The 23,878-nt window shown below is 35.0% G+C and overlaps 1 pseudogene across 1 annotated transcript in view; it reads left to right on the top strand.

Annotated features, from left to right (window-relative positions):
• The window catches only part of LOC306669241 (KATNB1-like protein 1), a 35,254-nt pseudogene extending 17,809 nt beyond the window's left edge, over positions 1-17,445 (top strand). The window contains exons 2-4 of the transcript in view: positions 4,586-5,116; positions 16,804-16,860; positions 17,151-17,445. The product of the transcript in view is annotated as a KATNB1-like protein 1 (transcript). The remainder of the gene's footprint in view (positions 1-4,585; positions 5,117-16,803; positions 16,861-17,150) is intronic.
• The last annotated feature ends 6,433 nt before the right edge of the window (positions 17,446-23,878 follow it).

The following is a 23,878-nucleotide window of genomic DNA, read 5'->3' as shown; positions in this document are numbered from 1 at the left end:
TATTAAGGCAAAATTGTATATATTTAATTGAAAATTTTATTGAAACAATTGTAGATTCACTTGCATTTGTAAAAAGTCATACAAAGGGATATTTTTGTATACTTTATCCATCCACCAATGAAATACGTAAAACTATTAATGTTAGTATACACACACCCACACGTGTGCACATGTGTGCGTGCACACACACACACACACACACACACACACACACCTCAAAACAAACTATGGCTAAGTCAATTCTTTTTTTTTTTTTTTTTTTAGAAATATTTAGTTTTGTGCACCTGGTGTTTTATAAACCTCTTATATTTGATTTTCCATTTCATTTTTCAGGTTTGAGAAATTTTCTGACATTATTCCATTGAATAGGTTGTTCATGCTTTTGGTTTGTATCTCTGTGCCTTTCTCAATCCCAATAATTCTTAAATTCGGTCTTTCCATGATATCCCATAATTCTTGTAGATTCCGTTCATGACTTCTTAACTTCTTCTCAGTTCGTTCAATTTTATTTTCAAGATTGAATATTTCGTCTTCATTGTCTGAGATTCTGTCTTCCACGAGGTTTATTCTGTTGGTGATGCTTTCTATTGAGTTTTTAATTTGGTTTATCATTTCTTTCATTTCAAGTATTTCTATTGTTTTTTTTTTTTTTTTCTGAATCTCAATCTCTTTATTGAAGTGTGCTTTTGCTTCTTGCATTTTCTCTTTTAACTGTCTACTGGAATGGTCTTGCATTGCCTGCATTTGCTCTCTTATCTCATCTTTTGCTTCACAGATCATTTTAATCATGCATATTCTAAACTCTTTTTCTGTCATTTCTACTGCCATGATGTCATTGGAGTCTATCACAATAGCACCTTGGTTTGTTAGGGACACTTTCTTTCCCTGTTTTTTCATATTGTTTCTATATATTGCCCTCTATCAGTGAAGATCAGAGATACTGAAGTTTGCCCCCTGCAGACTTATTATGACCCTGCAGTTTTCCACTACCTCTCCTTTGAAGGGGAGATCAATACCAGTAGCACCCAATGCAGAGAAAATGCAGTTCTGAACCACATAGCCCCTATAAAGACTTTAACATTTTTAAAATAAACAGGGTCACTTCAATTACTATTTACACTATTTCTAGTTGTGAACAAGAAGATGGGGATATAAGTGAGTAAATAGGGGTACCTGTCAAAGGGTCTCCAGTCTCCTGTAGGCGTCTAGGGAAGGGAACCGCCCTTCCAATGATGATGGCCACGCCTTCAGGAATAATTCAAAGTGCCTGCACCAGCCTCCAAAGGAGCTGGGGAGCCCCAGCAAGGATGCACTGAGTCAGTACGGAGGCAGTCACAGTGTCCCTCAGCAGTAGGGGGGCAGGCGGGGCAGGGTCAGCGCCTGACCGACCTCAGTGTGGGGGGCGGGCTCAGTGACCGTGACCTTGGTGTGTGGCGCGGGCTTAGCAATGCCTTCCACCTCGGTGTGGAGGGCCGGCTCACCACCACTGCATAGAGAGCCTTTACAATGTTGAGGTATGATCATACTATTCCTATTTTTTCTAGTGTTTTAAGCATGAAGGGATGCTATATTTTATCAAATGCTTTCTCAGCATCAATTGAAATAATCATGTGATTCTTAACTTTAAGTTTATTGATGTGGTGAAATACATTTATTGATTTCCAGATGTTGAACGAACATTGCATCCCTGGGATAAACCCCACTTGATCATGGTGCACTATCTTTTTAATATATTTCTGTATTCAATTTGCCAGTATTTTGTTAAGGATTTTTGCATCTATGTTCATCAGGGATATTGGTCTAAAGTTTTCTTTCTTTTATGTGTCTTTGGTTTTGGTATAAGAGTGATACTAGCCTCATAGAATGAATTTGGAAGGGTTCCCTCCTTTTCTATTTCCTGAAATACTTTGAGGAGTAATGGTATCAGTACTTCTTTAAAGGTCTTGTAGAATTCAGCTTAGAATCCATCTGGTCCTGGGCTTTTCTTGGTTGGTAGGCTTTTGATGACTTCTTCTATTTCAGTGCTTGAAATTGATCTGTTTAGATTGTGTACTTCTTCCTGATTCAGTTTGTGAGGATCATGTCTCTAAAAATTTGTCGATGTCGTCAATATTTTCTATTGTGTTGGAGTATAGATTTTCAAATTAGCTTCTAATTATATTATGTATTTCAATGGTGCCTGTTGATCTTTCCATTTGCATCACAAATTCTAGGAATTTGAGTTTTTTCTCTCCTTTTCTTCATTAGTGTGTCTAGGGGTTTATCAATTTTGTTTACTTTTTCAAAGAATCAACTTTTTGTTTTCTCAATATTTTGAATCGTTTCTCTTGTTTCAATTTCATTGATTTCAGCACTGAATTTAATTATTTCCTGTCTTCTATTTTTGGTGTTGATCTGTTCTTTTTCTAGGACTGTGAGGTGTAATGAAAATTTATAAAGAACTTACAAAACTTTACAACAAAAATACAAAGAATCTAATCAATAAATGGCCCAAGGACCTGGACAGACAATTTACAGAAAAGACACACAAGCAATTAATAAATATATGAAAAAGTGTTCAACATCTCTAGTAATTAGAGAAATGCAAATTAAAACAACTCTAAAATTTCATCTTACTCCAATTAGAATGACTTTTATCAAGAACACAAACAATAATAGATGATGGCATGGATGTGGGAAAAAAGGCACACTTTTACATTGCTGGTGGAGTTGCAAATTGGTGCAGCCACTCTGGAAAGCAGTATAAAGAATCCTCAGAAAACTTGGATGGACCCACCTTTTGACCCAGTTATCCCACTCCTCAGTTTATACCCAAAGGACCTAAAATCAGCAAACTATAGTAACACAGCCACATCAATGTTTATAGCAGCTCAGTTAACAATAGCTAGATTGTGGAACCAATCTATTTGCCCTTCAACAGACGAATGGATAAAGAAACTCTGGTATATATACACAATGGAATACTATTTGGCCATAAAGAATAGTATTATTGCATTTGCAAATAAATGGATGGAATTGGAGAATATCATGCTAAGTTAAATAAGCCAAGCCCAAAAAACCAAAGGCCAAATGTTTTCCCTGATAAGTGGAGGATGATATATAATGGGATGGGGGGTGGGAAATAAGAGAATAATGGGGGAACTTTAGAATATGTAGAAGAAAATGAGAGGGAGGAGGGTAAGAAAAATGGTGGCCTGAGACAGACATCATTGCCCTATGTACATGCATGATTACATGAATGGTATGAATCTGCATTGCGTACAACCATAGAAACGAAATTATGTACACCATTTGTGTACAATGAAGCAAAATGCAGTCTGTAAAAAATTAAAAGCTATATAAAAATAATAAAAAAAGAAATATTTAGTTAATTTACTCAAATGAAGGGAGTTTACATGATACAGATATGAAAAATATTAGAAATTATATACAATAAAAAGTGAATATAAATTAGCCAACTCCATGGACATTTCCAGTTAAACATTCATACAAATACATATTCACCTTTTTCTTTATAGAGATAACACATACATAGATGACATGAACATTCTGGCCAAAAAAAAATTAAAAAAAAAATCAGAGCTTCTAAAAACATTCTCAAGTTTTAAGAATAGTATGGAAAATGTTTCAGCGATAACATTCTAAATGAATGTAACTCCCTGACTTAATTATTTTCATGATTTCATCATGCCAGAACCATGGTTGTTTTAATTTTTTTATTTCTTTTTTTGGTGCTGGGTATTTAACCCAGGGTCCTTTATCTTTGAGCTAGATCTCCAGTCCTTTTTATTATATATTTTTGAGACAAGGTCTCTCTAAATTGCTGAGACTGGTCTTGAACTTGTAATCCTCCTGCCTCACACTTCTGAGTGTCTTGGATTACAGGCATGCACCACCATGCCTGGCAGGTTTTTTATTTTTTAAAAAACAAATATTGGTATTATAACACATTGGCTTATTAATAATTAAGGCATTTGTATACACAGTATCTTAGTGTGGACAAAGGATTTTTAATATTGATTATTTACTATGATGTTTTAAACTTTCAAAGTCTGTTCAACATAAGAAAATAGCTGTACACATTTAAATATTTTTTTTATAAAACACAATAAAAAATTAATGATGATTGGTCTTTGTGATTCCTAGTAATAAGTCCTTATTTTTTCACATAGTATAAATTATATTCTTATGCAGAACTGCATTAGGATCCAGCAGTTCTTAAACAGTGTTACCAGATAACCACATAAATCCTGAATGCAGCAAAGGCGAACAATCTTTGTAGTGCACTTTCACCTCATTGAAGTTGAAGCTGCTCCTTTTGGATATTTTTCCTCTTCAATGTGAAGCAGATTGTTACATTTTCATTAGTGGTTTCATTATGTAGATTTTTAAAAGAAAAAAATGGTTTCAATTCTTCCACAGTTCACAGTTCTCAGAAGAGGCCTATTTTTGGAAATCATAGTCCAGGATGTTTTGAATAACCAACTGTTCTTTAGTAGATGAAATCTCTCAATGCAACTGTAATAAATAAGCATCTATGTCCTTAGCTATATATTACCAGTATATCCTGGAACCAAAGTAAAAGAAAGTTCAACATCCTTTTCCAAATCCTTGTTACAGAAAAAGATAGTCCTCTATAAGTGGGGGCTGTGACATGGCAAAAAAAGAAAATGAACTGGCTTGTGCAGGCCACCTGCCTGAAAAATTACGCCATGATAGTTGAACATATTTGGTTAATTCCAGTGACTCTGGTTCTTCACAGACAGAAAGCCCATCATCTAAATACAGTGGGTTTTTCGTTTGTTTGTTTGTTTGTTTTTCCTGAGGTTTCTCAGAATCATGAAACAATGGCCCAAGTTTTGTTTAGCAGGAATTTGAGATTGAATGTAGATTTAACTTTCTGGAGAAAGAGAAGTATAAGTGAACTTGTAGCTTATTTGGTGAGGATAGAAGATCTTGGAGTTCTGGTAGATTGCCTGCCTGTACTCACTAATAGTTTACAGGAAGAAAAACAATAAATCTCACTTGGCTGCTGTGTAGACTTGTTGCCTCTTGTAAAGTCGTTACTTAAAAGCAAATTTGAAGAATATGTAATAGTTGGTTTAAACTGGCTGAGGCAATTCTAAGAGAAGAGCACAAGTAATAGAAAATACGTAACTTATTCTCAGTGACAAAATGAGCCAGACTGTTATTCAAAACCAGACTTGTCTAAACACAGAAATCTTACTCTTTCTAATAGCACAGTTTGAATTTATAAAGATAATGTGCTACAGTCTTGCATCAAATACTTGAGGTACCTATATAGGCTAGTCGGCTCTCTCCCTATGACAAAATGCCTCAGAAAAATAGCACAAAAAAAGGAAAGATTTATTTTGGCTCATTGTTTCAGAGATTTCAGTTCATAACCACTTGGTCTCATAACTGTGGGCCTCTGGTGGTGAGGCAGGACATTATGGTGAGGAGGGTGTGGTGAAGAAAAGCTGCTAACCTTGTGTAAGCCAGAAAACAGAGAGGAAGAGACGGTGTGGCAGGGAAAGAGAGAGAGAAATTCAAGGACAACATAAACCCTTTAAATGAATTATGCCCCCAACCAGGCTACTCAAACCAGGCTCCACCTTTTAATAATTACCCAACATCCCAACAATGCCATCAATTAGGGAATAAGCCTTTGACACAGAGACTTTGGGGAATATTCCAGATCCAAACTATAACACATTCTAAGAATACATTAAGTAGTATGTACCAATGCCAATAAAATTAATTGTGTGAAATAGGAGATGTACCTGAGTTGTCAAAAAATATTTTATGCAGTCCTTATGAAATAAGTTAAATAATCAAAGAATAACAAACCACATTTAGACAACAACTGCAATTATCCTTTGACCTAGACTTTAGAGTGTACAAAAAAATCCTGAGAAATTTGGAAAAATACAAAATTGTAGCAACTTTTTTCTCCCAACTACTGAATAGTCTATCAGTGCAAGATGATTATTGTTACCACCTCTTGACCTGTACTAGACCAAAGACCTCTTTCTAGTCTTTGTTTTGTGCAAGTGTTTTTCCCTCTATATTGCAATCTTGTGTCCAGATTTGGCAGTGCTTTGGATAATGCTGTGAAATCCACAACCTGAAACTGATCACTCATCCCTGTGTACAGATGCCAAAGAGCAAAACCACAAGGCAACACGACAAGAGTTTTTAATATAGTTCGAAGTGAGGCTGCTCCTAGAAAACAGCCAAATGCTTTATATTTCTTCAGAAATATAAAACTCACGAATATTAAAAAAGTTTACCTTGGAAGATTCCAGCAGGCTTTCATTCTAAGAAGTTTATAATTATCAAGGAAGATAATGTCAATAACTATGTTCATGGCCAGTATGACATGATTAATGGAATTATTGATCTATTCTTAGACTTCATCAGTCATAGTTCAATATTTTCTTGATGCCCTAAAAGTGGACCTGACAGAATTTCAGAATTATCATGTTCATTATCCCCCTTCCACATTCCTCTAGGCATATATACCCCAGACATATCTGCTGAAGAAGCCTACAAGAAACAATTGGTTGCAGCAGAGTAGACAAGTACTGCTTTAGGCATAAAACGAGGTGATATTATTTAAACTTTGTCTTGACAAGTATATTACTTACTACGTATTCTATCACTCTAATGTGGTTCCCAAGGATATCACTGCTTCCAATACTAACTTCAAGACCAAGAGTGCCATCAAATTTTGAATTCTTAACCCCAAAATGTTGGTATTAATTACTAGTTTCCTATGTAGTTCCTAGGGGAGAACCGGCCAAAGAGAATCTCAGCTTTCCAGTATTCCATCTGTGACCTGTTTTCTGGCAAACATGCCTTGTACCACTGTTATAGAAATGAAGTAGAAATGGGTTTTGGAGCAAGTCTGCATATGGTTCCCATAGAAGATAATAATGAGATTGGAACACATATTGCTGGAGAGAATTAAAGAGAAGAATGCCAATCTGTCCACTACATCATTTATACTCTGCTGTATTGATGCAATATCATTTTCCCCATGATCTGGTGCAATGTGGCCCTTAACTGGCAATAAACATGAAAGCTAATCATCATGAGTATGAGATGTCAAGCTCTAATGAAAAATCCTGGAACTCACACCACATAGTTTGACTCACATTAAATGCATTCTATGTTTATATTGCAGAAGACTTCTAATTTTTATTACTTTTCTAAATATATTTCACACTGAGAAATACAGAATTAAGTTACTCTAATTCATGATCAGTGGATATGATCTGGCAATTTTGAACAAAAAAATACGTAAGGTACACTTACTTGGTGGACCTTTTTATTAAATTGTTTTACCAAGATCAAAGCTTTTTGAAGAAAATAAATAAGAAAATGACCAGCAATTAGAGACATACAAATTAAAACTACACTGAGATTTCATCTCACTCCAATTATCAAAAATACATGAATAAACATTGATGAAGATGTAGAAAAATAGGTACATTCATACATTGCTGGTGTGATTGCAAATTGGTGCAACTAGTCTGGAAAGCAGTATGGAGATTCTTTAGAAAACTTGGAATGGAACCACCATTTGACCCACTTTTAATCCTACTCCTCAATTTATACCCAAAAGACTTCAAATCCGCATACTACAGAGATGTAGCCATATCAATATTTATAGCAGTTCACTTCACAATAGCTAAACTATGAAACCAACCTAGGTGCCCTTCAACAGATGAACAGATAAAGAAAATGTGGTATATATACATGATGGACTATTACTCAGCCATAAAAAATGAAATTATAACATTTGCAAGTAAATGAATGGAACAGGAGAATATCATCCTAAGTGAAATAAACCAATCCCAAAGAACTGAAGGCCAAATGTTTTCTCTGATATACAGATGTTAACTCACAATAGTGGGAAGGGGAAGGAAGAATAGAAGTACTTTCGATTTTATAAAGGGGATTGAAGGAAAGAAGGGGGAATGGGAGTAGGAAAGATAGTAGAATGAATGGGACATTACTATCCTATGTGCATATTTGATTACACAACTGGTGTAATTCTACATCAGGTACAACCAGAAGAATGAGAAGTTATACTCCATATATTTATAATATGTCAAAACACATTCTACTATCATGTATAACTCATAAGAACAAATAAAAATACTTTAAAAATATAATGAATAAAAAAGTATGCATGGTATAATTACAATATTTTCTAGGGGTAAATAAAATTTAATAGCAATAAAGCATTGATAAAACAACTTAAAATTTATGTGGAAATATAAATAGATAATTAAAAATCTCAAGGAAATTTTACTGAGAAAAAGTTAAGAAAAGGTAATTAAATATATTTAAATCTGGCCCTTAATATGTGAAAACTAATATTGATACACAAAATGATGGAAAAGGGTCCAAACTGCTTTTTGAGCCTATGTTGTTCACAAAAGAAATGTCTTCAGAGGAAGTATTTCAGATAAAATACTCTTATTACACAAAAACCTGAAAAATATTAAAGAACTTAGTAATTATTTAAAATCAAAATAAATAGAAATAGGAAAATGATAACCTATTCAACACAAATATGATGATATATTTTTCGCAATTGTATAATTGCTTTAAAAAGGAAAGGAAACTTAAACCATAGTAACTCACACCCAAAAGATAATCATGATACCAAGGATTTTACATCATTGACTCACAATTAAATAGGAAAATAAACCTCCAAAGTCAGCAAAACCAATTTGGAGTCCATGCTAGTGTGCAGAGTCAGGCAGTGACTAAATGATTCCAGGGATCAGGGCCTACCTAGGGCATAACAAAAGAATTCTTCTGGAAAAAAAGGAGTTCCAATGTAAGTGGGATAAAATGCAAAATAGAAATAAGAGATCAGCATGTCGGCTTCTGAGTACTGCACTGAAACAGGCTTGAAATTGCACATGATAGGAGGTAAAAATCTGAGAAAAGCATTGATATTAGGAATAGAAAAACATTTGAAATAGGACAAATCCTTGGGGGCTGTTAGCTGAAAGGAAGAGAACATGTTCAGGGAACATTAGAGAAACTTCAGAAGCAAGAAAAAAATCGCAGCATCAGAAATTGCCGCTCCTTGATTACAAGAGGAAGGAGGGGAGAGTAAAAGAAGGTAATGGGGCAATATGACCAAAGTATTTTATATGCATTTGTTACCATGAAATTCATTATTATATATAATTAATATGGGTAAATTTTAAAATTTGCAGAAAGTTTAAGAGGAAAAAGTATTCTTTTTATAAACCCACTAAAGAGAGATAGAGAAAGATAGGCAGAAACAGAGAGCTTTTTAAAATGAAACTACATTTCACTTTACTAACAAAAGAAGAGCATTCTAAATGGGAGAGTCCTAGAAAGCCACTTAGATCTTTCACACACCTCCTCAATGAAGAAATATCTGTTATTGTCAACTCAGAAAAAAAAAAAAAAAAAGAATTGAAAACTGAACAGAGACATCAGGAAACCCCAAAATAGCCATTATAAGAATAAAACAGATAGAATCACAATGATATAACTGATTAAAATGCTTACAACATATTAAGCACGAAGCAGAAGAAATTTTATATAGCTCCAATGAATTAAATATCATTTAATTTCTTTAGTAGAAAATAGAGTTTCCAAATAAAAGGTTAGTATAAAATGTATAGAAAAGAAAAGTTTTGAAATATAAATTGTTAACATAGTTTTGTAAAGAATGGGAAATTAAAAACAATATCATCCTATAAATGATAATTTAATTACAATAATTAATTCAACATATGGAAAGATATATAATAAAAGAAATGGAAACAGCCAAAAAAACAAAAATAAAATGAAAATTGTAAAATATAGAGATAGACAAAATTCCCATATGTACGTAATTGACATCTCAGATAAAGGAAAACAAAGCGTAGAGAAGATCTAATATTTTAGACCATGATCCAAGTACATTTCTGTAAATAAAGGTCTGAAACCATTAACCCAACTTCTGTATGCTCAGAAGAAATTGACATAGAACAGTAAACTTTGTGATATATAGGTGTAAATTTTCAACTTTAAAAAAATTAAACAAAATGTATATGAAGCATCTACACACATGCATGCAGACACAAACACAGAGAGACACAAATACACAGAGACACACAAACACACACACAAATCAGGCTACTTAGTAAGAACCAAAAATTCTTGTTGGATTAAGATTTCTGGGAAAAATGAAAAAATTAACCCAATAATAGAGCATCATTCAAAAAACTCAAAACAGGAAGTTTGTATCACTATAGAAGCTACAGAAGCTATTGAAAGTTTTATACATGCAAAAAATTTGCAATGATATTAGTGTGAAATTTCCTTGAGCAATGTATTAGAGTAGTATGTCATCTAGCTAAGAAGTAAATAGGTACACATCAAGAAAATGCTTTCTATGGAGAATAACATGCTTAATTATAATCTAAGACAAAAATAAAAGTGAGACAAGGATGGAAAACAAAATGTAAATACATGTGCTAAGCCAAAAATAAGGTTCGGAAGGAAAAAATTAAGAGAAATGTAGAAAAATTACTGATTTTTTTTTTTTTTGTAGAATAGGTGAATGAAATCAACTAGTAAAATATTGCCTAAAAGAATAAAAATGGAATTAGTGAATATATGAGAGCTAAGTCATATATTTTAAATTTTGAAAAATATTGGTAGATATTTTGAGAAAGAGAAAAAGTGTATAATGATATTTATAAGTGATGGTAATAAGGAAAGCTGATAGAGATAATAAAACTCTGTCTTACTTTTAAAATAAATAGAAAAAATAACAGATATATGCATATAAACTATGTATAACATTTAATAAACTACATGTATAAACTATATTTATAAACTATATATATGTAAACTATCAAGAACAGAACACTCCTGCATCTTTCTCTCTCCCTCTTTCTCTTTCTCTGTCACGCACATACACACACACACAATAAATACAAAATAATTTTTATGTTAATCACAAAATATAATATTATGACAATATATGGTCATATCAGACATCAATAAATACAAATGGGTTTTAAAGGCTAATAAAAGAGAACATTTTTCAGGTTTTCTTCAAGGCCAAAATGCAACTGTGTTGCAAAACATCATACTATGGACTGGATGTTTGTATTATACTAAGATTCACAGGTTAAAACATTAACATTCAATGTGATACCATCAGAAGGTGATTTGGGAATGTGACTAATTTATGAGGGTAGAGCACACATGAATGGGATTAGTGCCTTTATGAACTCGGAGAATTCTCTTGCCCTCTTTCTGCCATATGAGAATATAAGAATAAGGAATATTCTTTCTTCTCAAGCGTAAATAGACCAAATATGAAATGTACCATATATTAAAACAAGTCAAGTAAGTTTAACAAGATGGAATTCTCATACACAGTAACATTCAATCAGGATTTAATAAAACTAGAAATAAATAACAAAATGAAAAGATTCTTAATTTAGAATTAATTATTATGATTTGGAAAAGGGTCTTCATCAGAACCTAACCATGCTGACACCCAGATCTTGAACTTATAGACTCTAAGATGGATGCAAAATATAGTTTAAACAACACACTAGAATGTAATTGGTCACAGCAGCCAGAACTATGACACATGGGAAACTGGAGATATAGTTCAGAGGTAAAGAGTTTGCCTTGAATATACCAGACTTGATCCCCAGGATCACAAAGTGTATTTCCAAAAAGTAAAGGTGAAAAGACAGAGGGAAGGAGGGAAATAGAAAGTGAGATTAGAAGGTAGGCAAAACAATATCAGGCAAATGGAAATATTAAGAAGGCCTGAAGTCTTATAACAAGACAAGACTCAGGCCTCAATGTACTAGACATAGAAAGTTTCCTTAGTAAGTGATGCAAAATAATACAATGAATAATAAAACTCTAAGAGCTATAAACGACTATTTACCAGGTAACACAGTAACTATTTTTTTCATTGTACAACCTGAAGAATATGCAAGGAGAAACAAGAAAAACAATAGAAAAAATTAGCACTCCTTTCAAGGTTATGTTAAAATAGTTGAATAAAAAAATAATTAAACAAGCATATAGAAGATTTAGTCAATATCCACAAGGTATAGGATATGGAAAATGTCAAATACTTCACTTTGTAAAGAATACTCTTTCTTCTCAAGAGGAAATGGAGCAAACATGAAATGTACCATATGTTAAAACACAGATAGAAGTCAAAGAAGTGAAACAACATGGAATTCTTACAAACATTATTGCAATCAGGATTCAATAAAATAAGAAACAAATAACAAAACTGAAAAGACCTTTAATTTAGAATCGACTGTGTTATTAGGTTCAATTTATTGTAGTATATTGTATACAGTAAAATTCCTCTTTAAAGTATACAATTTTTAAGGGACAATTTTGATTTTAATTTGAAAAATTATAATTCATCAGGTTTTAAATTTATAATTCATATATTTCACATCTCAAGGCTTCCTTGCCTAACCAAAAATAATCCCTGGACATGAGGCAAATAGACCTTTTTTCATCATAGGCTTCCACTAAGATGCAGTGTGATGTCATGGGACCGAAGAAATTGGGACAAATGTTTATAGGCTGAAATCTCAATAACTGTGAACCAGAATAAACTTTTACTCTTTTAAAGTCAACTATATAACTATATTAGGCATTTGATACAGATAATTGATACTGCAAAGACTAATGGACTGGCAAATGGACTGGCAAAGAACTACAAAGTCTTTCATGATGTTCTTGAAAGTGACACACTATAACTTTCAATAAATTTTAGTGATTAAAAGTGAGTCACTAGACTGGACAATAGCTAAACTATGGAATCAGCCTATGTGCCCTTCAACATATGAATGGATAAAGAATTTGTGGTATACATACACAAAGGAATATTACTCAGCCTTAAAGAAGAATGGAATTATGGCTTTTGCAGGTAAATTGATGGAACTGGAGAATATTATACTAAGCAAGATAAGCCAATCCCAAAGAACCAAAGGCTGAATGTTATCTCTGATATGTGGATACTAATTCACAATAAAGTGGGGAAAAAATACAGGTATTTTTTGGACTATACAGAGGGGAGTGAAGGAAGGGAGGGAGGCACAGAGGCAGGAAGGATATTAGAATGAATCAGACTTTATTACCCTATGTACATATACTGATTACATGACTGCTGGGGTCCAGCCCTAGCAGGTGCCAGGGGTCCTAGGTGGATGGGATGCATCTGCATGGTGGAGAAACAGCACACAGAGACACCAAATGTTCTGAGGCTGAATCTGTCTTTATTTTTCTGCCAGTCTTTTTATAGATATTTTTCTTTAGTAATATTATTTTATGGTTAGTTTAAAATAAGAGAAACCTTCGAAAGTACAATCTATGCTTCTTCTCATAGTACACATTCTCTCTGTATGACAGCCCAGGCCAAAACAACCTTATTTCCCAGCTAGATTAAAACAACCTTGTCTCCCAGCTAAACTGAGGGCACCATGATCTGCCAGCCTTCAACCTTCAGAACAAACACATCACTAGATTTTCTGAGAAACCACCCCCACCACGAACTCCAGTGTTTAACAGTGAAAAGTTTTATTATTAAAGGGCAAAGAATTCAACTTATAATTAATATTTAGTCTATTCTAATTTCATATAATGGCAGACTAAAATCTTATTCTGATTCTCAAAGAATTAGACTAAACATAGGAAAAGCACAAATTATATTTATGACTAACCCAAATGTTTTTATTAGGTAAAGTATCTCTAGAATCAACTATTAAAACTAGGAAAGCAACAAAGGTTAAACACTGCATCCAAGCTCAGAGGAATGCCTCTTTATCCATCTATTATTGTACTAAAGCAATCACAGTCTCCTTTTAACTAGAGCACAGCTACAATTGTTTATTTTCATATATTTATCTATGTATTACTGCTAAATTTTTATTGTGCACTATTTTGTGTCCCAATACAGTAAAACTTTCCCAATGTTTTCCAATAAGTTTCTAATGATATATTGATTACTAATATTAAAAAGCAACAACACGTGGAGACACGCCACGCCTATGGACCCCAAGAGGGAGGACGATCAACAGAACCATGTCAAGAGTTGAGTCTTTTATTCCAACAGAACCTTGTCATGTGTCAGATCCTCTACTCCAACAAAGTCATGTCAAATGTGGGAGTGGCAGGAAATAGATGCAACACATGACCTGTGTAACTCTACTTCATGTACAACTAGATGAATGAGAAGTTATTCTCCATTTATGTATGATGTGTCAAAATGCATTCTACTCTCATGTATCACTAATTAGAACAATTTTATTTTAAAGTCACTAAGTTCAATTTACCTTGAAAGGGAAGTGAATGAAGTTTCTCATGTAGATGGGAACAAAGTCAAATTTGGCATATATTTTAAGATAATCATAAATATAGAAAATGGAGGTATTTTGTGTATATATCTACACACACACACACACACACACACACACCCTTATGTCGCTGGCTCTTTGCGGTACCAAATCCGTGGATATTTGTCACCGCCTGCAGCAACAATTTGCACAGGTCTTATGGGTGGTGGACTGGAGACTGAGCCACTTCTATCTTTGGGCTGTTTCCTTGCTTGCTTGTTTATAGAGGAAATGAGGTTTACTTGCTTTGAGAGGAGAGACAGACTTTTACTTATCAGAGAGAAAAAGACTTTGGTTAAGAGAGAGACTTTGAGAGAAAGACAGGCTTTACTTAGAGCTTAGAGGAAGAGAGACTTGCTACGCCTTACTTAAGGTCTGCTGCTTCTTACTGGTGCGTCCTGCATCCTGCGAACTAAGGGTGCGTCTACCTAGGGTGCTTTAGTGATGCGTCTCAGTTCTCCCCTCTGCGATCTGCCTTCCGCCGCTTTCTGCTAGCTGCTGTTCTGCTTTCTACTAGCTGCTGCTCCACTGTCTTTTCTTTATTCTTGCTGCTTCTTTCTGCTAGCTGCTGCTTCTGCTAGCTGCTGTGCTCCACTGTCTCGCTCTGCCTATGCTTATATCACCTCCAGGAGGCGGAGAGCAGGGCCATGCCTCTTACGCAAAGATTAGCAAGACGCTAGATGTCCGAGCAGGCACAATTAGGAGTGCTTGAGAACACATGTGCATACATTGTGTGCGTGGAAGATAAATCACCTGAGTGTGCTTATGTCAATTAACCTCCTCGCTGCCGATGTGATTAGGCACCGTTCTGGCGCCATCAACATGGCACAGCCCCCAACACCCCTACACTCACACACTGGATATAATGAATGCCACAACATAAATATCAGGTATATAACTAGATGCTGTATGTTAGTCATAGAAAAGAGACAACTTAGGTTGAGAATTGCTATATTGATATACGACCTTGGAAATTAGATAGAGTTTTGTGTAGGTATTTAATAATTCAAGTACTTAAAAAATAACTTCAGATTCCTGAAATTATTTCAATTTGCTTGTATTAGGAAATATTCAACTCATGATGAAGAAGTATACATGTTTTTCCAGTTTCCATCCTAGATTTCTCTTAGGTTAAATGTAAAAATGAATAAAAGACTAAAATATACAGAAAATAATATTTAAGAAACAATGTTTGTTGGGCTAATTAATATATGTTTTATATAATCTATCTTATGCTTTTCCCACAAATTTCTTTTGAACAATAAAAGAGAAAAAAATTATTATGGGTTGAACAAAAATTATACAAGGATTGCTCATATACATGTAAAATAATAATGATGACAATACTAGAGGTACCCTAATGCATTATTTAATTCTATAGTTTCTTTGTTTAGCTTTTGGAAGATCTATGCAGGGTGAGAGAATGTGTTAAAGTCACTCAGTATTATAGTGTTGTGGTCTATTTGATTCTTGAAATTGAGAAGGGTTTGTTTGATTTGTGTAGATGCTCCAATTTGGGGGCATAAATATTTATGATTGTTATGTCTTGCTGCTGTATGATTCCCTTAGCAATATGAAATGTCCTTCTTTATCCCTTTTGACTAACTTTGATTTGAAGTTCACTTTGTCTGATATGTGGATGGAAACCCCTGCTTGTTTATGCAGTCCATGTGAGTGATATATTTTTTCCTAACCTTTCACCTTCAGTCTGTGGATGTCTTCTTAGGAGGTGAGTGCCTTGAACACAGCATATCATTGGGTATTTTTTAAAATCCAATCTGCTAGTTTATGTCTTTTGATTAATGAGTTTAGGCCATTAATGTTCAGGGTCATTACTGAGGTATGATTTGTGTTCCCGGTCATTTTGGTTTATTTTTGGTTTTTAACTTGACTTAGTTTCTCCTTGGATTGACATTTCCGTTACTGCAGTTCCTCTCTTTGATGGTTTTCTTTGTTTTGTTTTGTTTGTTTTTATTTCTTCCTTATGAAATATTTTGCTGAGCATGTTCTGTAGGGCAGGCTTTCTAGCTGTGAATTCTTTTAACTTTTGCTTATCATGGAAGGTTTTTATTTCATCTTCAAATCTGAATCTTAATTTTTCTGAATATAAAATTCTCAGTTGGCATTCATTTTCTTTCAGAGCTTGATATATGTTATTCCAGGACCTCCTGGAGGTAAGGGTCTGGGTTGAGAAGTCAACTGAGTTCCAAATTGGCTTTCCCCTATGTGTAATTTTATTTTTCTCTCTTACAGTCTTTAAAATTCTATCTTTATTCTGTATGTTAGTGATTCTCATTTTAATGGATAATTGAATGATTGCTTCCATTGACTTTCAAAAATTTTCTCAATTTTCCTTCTCTGACAATAGGTGGAGTTGTCTGAAGTTTGATGTTAGCTCCAGTCCAGTGGGTGCTGGACTGGTTAGGTGGGTGAGTTGATAGCAAGATACCCTTACACCCTCTTCCAGTTTTCGCAGCAGAGTGTCTTTCAATCTCTGTGCACTTCAGAAATCAATGAACTGGAGAGAGCCCAGTTTTGTCCGGTTTCTTCGACTGTAATCCCCCTAGGGAGCTGCCCCTCGTCTCTATTCCACAGGTTTGCCAGACCCAGGCTGACCCACACAAACCCAGCTACAATCTGGTGAACCTGAATTTCAGCTTCCCCAGGTCCTGTCTTGCTTCAGTCCTAAGATCTCAATGCCCTTTCAACATGCAGAGAGATCACCAGAGATAGTCTCACACAAAGGAGTGAACCTGCAAATAGGCAGCCAAATAGTAGACACTACCACACCAAGCCAAAAGAGTTCAGGTGCAACCAGACCTGCAGGTACCACAATATATTTCCAGGCCCTGGCCTATGTCCCCAGACCGAGGTGGCCACACACCATAATGGCAGCAGTGGCAACAGCAAACCTGCAGGCCCTGGCAGTTGTCCCAAGATGGTAGCAGCCATGTGTAACTACACCTGTGGGGAGTGTGACAATGAACTTCCAGGCATCAGTGGGCAGTAGGCAATCTGCTGGCAGTCTGAAGGTGGTCTGCAGGTTAACAGCAGAAATTCAGTGGGTGGATGTCAGGAGGTGGGCAATGGGTAGGAGAAAGGCGGGTGATGGGCTGGCAAGAGGTAGGCAAATGGGCAAACAGTGGATGATAGGCAGTGGTCAGTGAGCCACCTACACTCAAAAGGCATATGATATGCTGGAAGATGGTGGGTAAACTCAGCAAGATAAACAGCAAGGGATCAGTTGGCAGCAATGACTGCCTCCCAGATAAATAGTATTTCCTCTGCTTGAATTCTGAGTTACTGAGTGACAAGGAATGCAGCCTCCTTCTAGTCCACCCCTACCTACTCCTTGAAGTACTCTAATGTATTGAGCTGATCATTTATGTACTAGGTATTCTGATAAGCAATTTATTATGCTTTGCTTCATTTTATTTTTCCTCAAATCAGATGAGATTGATGCTAAAAGAAAGTAATTAATTTCCCATTAAAAATCTACTTTCTGGACTATGTTAATATTAATTCAACTTTTACATAGTTTGTATGAGAACTGGATTTTCTGACTTATTGTAAAAATACTTATCAAATATTTAATTGATTCAAGATCAAGTGATAATTATTATTATGCATTACCAAGCTTTAGTATCCACCAAATCTCATGGTTTTCTTTGAAACATATTTTGCACCTTATCAGGCAATTAAAAATGAGGTAATTAGGAAAAAACTAGGTCCCCTCTTGCAATGCAAGGATTCTGTTCCTATTTCTATTCTCCAATAAATCCTACTCTTACATTTAAAAATATGAAAAATGTGTGCAAAATTTTTAAACATTGAGAAGATAATTTTCACCTTTTTAAGCATCTACCATGTAGTATTAATTCATCTCTGTATTCAGATATAGATTCCCTCCATAGACAAAATTTATTTCATTTATTAATTTTACTTCATTTTATAAACCTTAATGGATTTACCTACAGTGATGTAAGTGCCTTTCTGAGAGATTAAACTTTCGAGAATTCTAGAATATATATCATCATATATGCAAATTTTCATAGACTTTAAATAATTATTCAAATACAAAACATTATCAAGGTATTATTACAGTCCTGCTATGACAAAATTTAGAAAAAATATTTCAATATAATTTTTCTCATGATTTGAAGACTAGTTAATTACAGACCTCAGCAAACATTTAAAAATAGCTCAACAAGAAAATACCTAAAATTACCAAGATTAATTTCAGACATTGCTGAATATATACCTACATGAATTCACTAATTGTATATATATGTATATACATATACATACATATTTATATGTATATATGTATTTTTAAATGAGCATTTTTATTTGTATATTGTCTGTTGATGGAAGCCTATGCTGATTCTACATGACTATTGTGAATTGTGTTATGATAGCATAAACATGCATGAATTTCTAAAGTATGCTGACTTCAATCCTTTTGAATAAATGCCAAGGAGTGGTAGAGAAGAATCATACGTAGTTCTATTTTCAGCTTTTTGCAAAAACTTCATATTAAATTCCATAGTGGCTCTACCAAACTTTTATTTCTGCCAGCGGTGTGTAATTATATCTCTATTCTTGATGATACTTATTCTAACTGGAATGAGATGAAACTCAGTGTAGTTTTTATTTGCTTTTCCCTGATGGTTAAAGGGGGTAAACATCTTTTTTTTTTTTTTCTTCATATAATTGTTGGCCATTTTCTTTCAAGAGGTATCTGTTTAGTTCATTTGGTCATTTGTTGATACAGTTATGTGGTTTTTAGTATTCAATTTTTTCAATGCTTTATATATTCTGAAAATTAATTCTCAGTCAAAAGAGTAGCTGACAAACCTTTTCTCTCACTATGACACTTGGCTCTTTAATCTGTTGTTTTCTTTTCTGTACAGGAGCTTTTAAATTTTATGCCACTCCATTTAATGATTTTTACTCTGATTTTCTGAGCTTTAGGGAGTCCCATTTAGAAAATCTTTACCTTTTCCTGTAGGTTGAAATATTTTCCCTTTTTTTATTCAATAGTTGCAAATTTTCTGGTCTTGTACTTAGATTTTGATTCAGTTTGAGTTTACTTTTGTATAGATATCAGACAGAGATCAAATTTAATTCTACTATTTATTTACCATTATTTAAAAGGGCACCTTTGTCAAGAATCAGGTGACTTGGAGCTATGTTAATTCATCTCTATGTATTCTATTCTGCTCCATTGGGTCTTATGTCTGGTTTTAAGCCATTATTATGCTGTTTTTCTCATGATGTTGCCGAAAGCTGGGTCCTTGGCCTCAATGCCAATCCAATAATAAGAACAAGGTTTTGAGAAGAAGGAAAAAGAAGGTTTATTGCTTTGCTAGCAAAGAAGAAACATAGGGGACTCCTCTTGTCCCAAACGCTGTGATTCTGCCCATCAGCAGGAACAGGGGCTTTTAGGTGGTGATTCAAGGACTATATTCCACATATTCTCTTTTGGAGTAGTAATTTACTTGTTTCTGAGATCTTCTGGTACCATCCCCAAACTCTGGATTATTTCCTTCCTATGGTGGGTGTGTACTAAGGACAAATAACTCAGCCTAGGATGGGAGAAAAGGTAGTCCTCTTTCATCTCTCTGAATTTCTTCTCCCTAACCTTTGCCCTGATCTTCTTTTCCCTGATCTTCTCTTTCCTGATTTCTCCTCTCTAATCTCATTTTCTCTTACTTACCTCTGTAACAGCCCTCTCTTCCTGTTGATGGGCAGAATCACAGTCTTTGGGACAAGAGTGCCTCATGTTTCTCTTTTGCTCGAAATCATGTCCTTGTTATTGGTTTGGCACTGGGGATGAGCACCAAGCTTTCAGTTACATGATGACTTCAGCATTGCTCTCTTGGCTTAGGATTACTTTGGTTATGCAGAGTCTTGATTTTCCACGCAAATTTTATGATTAATTTTCTAGTTCTGTAAAGAATGTCATTAGTATTTTGATGGATAGTGCATTAAATATTCACATCACTTTTATTAATGTGGCCATTTTGACAATATTGATTCTGCCTATTCATGAACATGAGACATCTTTCCATTTTTCTAGTATCTTCAATTTCTTTCTTCAGTGTTCTGTAATTCTTATTGTACAGGTCTTTCATCTCTTTGGTTAGATGTGTTCCTAGGCATTTTATTATTTTAGAAGTTAATATGATTGAAATTCTTGTATTCATTTCTTTCTTTGCAAACTCATTACTGGCATACAGACAACTTGATTTTTGTACGAGAGTTTTGTGTCCTACTCGTTTGCTGAATTTGTTTATCAGCTCTATAATTCTCCTAATAGAATCATGAATGTAAGTTTGAGGGCGAGGGCTTGTGGCCAAACAAAAGTCGGACAAAAGTGGCCAAACAAGCTTTATTGGAATTTGGCTGTCAGTCGAAAATCCCAGCCCTCAGGGTACAGGTCAGGGTGGAGAGAAAATGGCATGTGGTCCCAGCTGCCCAGGGTCTTTATAGGCCAGAATTGGGGGAGGGGTCCTGCTGAGTAATAGGTGGGCATAAGGCTCAGTGGGGTTTATCTGTCTGTGTTTGATTGGTCACTCTTTGGCACGCTGCCCACCACCTTAATTGTTCTGCTCCCTCCCATGTAGCTGCTTAAATTCTGACCTGACAATGAGAGTGCAATGAGACAAGGAAATAATAGGAATTGCTATAGTTTTGTATTATGCAGTAATAATAAGTTGCATTTGGTATTTGCCTTATAAAACTAAAATAAAGGCGCCTGGTGACAAACTTGCTGTGTGGCAGGATGACACTCCTGAACAATGCCGATATGAACCTTTATCTATGATTTGAGTTGCAGCTCCTAGTATAGTCGTGTTCTGGTCTTTATCAATGAAGACCAGAGCATGAGTGGGCTGCAAATCACTACTTAAACCCCTGGACTTTTGGAGCAAACTGTCAGCAGCACTGTGACCAGAGGACTCCATGTTGCTCTGTCTCCTGACTATCCCAACTGCTGTCCACTCCATCACTGATTGCTGATTGGCTGTTGTCACCAAGGCCAGATGACTGACCACCTCTCCTGCAGCCATGACTTCCACCCAGCCTCTGGCTTATCGGACACCCAAGGACATCCAAAGACATCCAAGGAGTTGAGAGAGGCTACAGCTGAGAAGAATCTCCTAGGTCTTACTGACTGACTTCTTGGCTAAGAGATGTTGCATTGAGTAAGTCCATGGGGATTGGACTCTAGGTGAACAAGGGAGTGAATCTTCAATGTATTTGTGACTTGTTATAATTAGGAATGTTAAGTTGAGTGTGCATTGCATGAGTAAAATCCACTTGTTGGAACCAAACTTGATTCTTCTCTTACTCACTGCTTACAACAGTGAGTCTTCTCAGTTTAGGTTTATATCATCTACAAAGAAGAATAATTTGATTACTTACATTCCTATAGGTGTCTCTTTTATTTCTTTCTCTTTTATAAATTTTTTAAATTATTTTTTATTTTTATTTTTATTTTTTAGTTGTTGATGAACTTTTATTTTTATTTTTTTTTATTGTAAACAAATGGGATACATGTTGTTTCTCTGTTTGCACATGGCGTAAAGGCATACCACTTGTGTAATCATAAATTTGCATAGGGTAATGTTGTTTGATTCATTCTGTTATTTTTTCCCTTCCCCCCACCCCTCCTTCCTTTCTCCATTCTTGCCCCCCTCCCTAACACTAACTCTAACCCTAACACTAACCCCTCCCTCCCCCCATTATGTGTCCTCATCCACTTATTAGCGATATCATATGACCTTTGGTTTTTTGAGATTGGCTTATCTTGCTTAGCATGATATTCTCCAATTTCATCCATTTGCCTGCAAATGCCATAATTTTATCATTCTTTATGGCTGAGTAATATTCCATTGTATATATATACCACAGTTTCTTTATCCACTCATCAATTGAAGGGCATCTAGGTTGGTTCCACAATCTGGCTATTGTGAATTGAGCAGCTATGAACATTGATGTGGCTGTATCTTTGTAGTATGCTGATTTTAAGTCCTTTGGGTATAGGACAAAGAGTGGGCTAGCTGGGTCAAATGGTGGTTCTATTCCAAGTTTTCTAAGGAATCTCCACACTGCTTTCCAGAGTGGCTGCACTAATTTGCAGCCCCACCAGCAATGTATGAGTGTACCTTTCTCCCCACATCCTCGCCAACACCTGTTGTTGCTTTTATTCTTGATAATTGCCATTCTAATTGGGGTGAGATGGACTCTTAGGGTGGTTTTGATTTGCATTTCTCTTATTACTAGAGATGTTGAACATTTTTCCATATGATTGTTGATTGCTTGTAGATCTTCTTCTGTGAAGTGTCTATTCATTTCCTTAGCCCATTTGTCGACTGGATTATTTGCCTTCTTGGTGTAGAGTGTTTTTACTTCTTTATAGATTCTGGAGATTAGTACTCTATCTGAAGTATGAGTGGCAACGATTTTCTCCCACTCTGTAGGCTCTTTCTTCGCATTGCTGATAGTTTCCTTTGCTGAGAGAAAGCTTTTTAGTTTGAACCTATCCCAGTTATTGATTCTTGCTTTTATTTCTTGTGCTATGGGAGTCCTGTTGAGGAAGTCTGGTCCTAAGCCGACATGTTGAAGATCTGAACCTACTTTTTCTTCTATAATTTGCAGGGTCTCTGGTCTGATTCCGAGGTCCTTAATCCATTTTGAGTTTACTTTGGTGCATGGTGAGAGATATGGGTTTAGTTTCATTCTGTTGCATATGGATTTCCAATTCTCCCAGCACCATTTGTTGAAGAGGCTATCTTTTCTCCTTTGCATATTTTTGGACCCTTTGTCTAGTAGGAGAAAATTGTATTTATTTGGGTTTGTGTCCATGTCCTCTATTCTGCACCATTGATCTACCTGTCTATTTTGGTACCAATACCATGCCGTTTTTGTTACTATTGCTTTGTAGTAGAGTTGAAGATCTGGTATTGCGATACCCCCTGTTTCACTCTTCCTGCTAAGGATTGCTTTAGCTATTCTGGGATTCTTATGCTTTCAGATGAATTTCATGATTGCTTGCTCTATTTCTGTAAGGTATGTCATTGGGATTTTAATTGGAATTGCATTGAATCTGTATAGCACTTTAGGTATATGGCCATTTTGACAGTATTAATTCTTCCTATCCAAGAACATGGGAGATCTTTCCATCTTCTAAGGTTTTCTTCAATTTCTTTCTTTACTGTACTGTAGTTCTCATTGTAGAGGTCTTTCACCTCTTTTGTGGGATTGATTCCCAAGTATTTTATTTTTTTCGAGGCTATTGTGAATCGGGCAGTTTTCCTGATTATTCTTTCCAAATATTCATCACTTATGTATAAAAAAGCATTAGATTTATGTGCCTTGATCTTATATCCCGCTACTTTACTGAATTCACCTATGAGTTCTAAGAGTTTTCTAGTGGA

This window comes from Sciurus vulgaris (assembly GCF_902686455.1).
Source record: "Sciurus vulgaris genome assembly, chromosome: 9".
Taxonomy (NCBI): domain Eukaryota; kingdom Metazoa; phylum Chordata; class Mammalia; order Rodentia; family Sciuridae; genus Sciurus; species Sciurus vulgaris.
The sequence above is the reverse complement of the archived record's forward strand: the minus strand, read 5'-3'. Positions and strand labels throughout refer to the sequence as shown.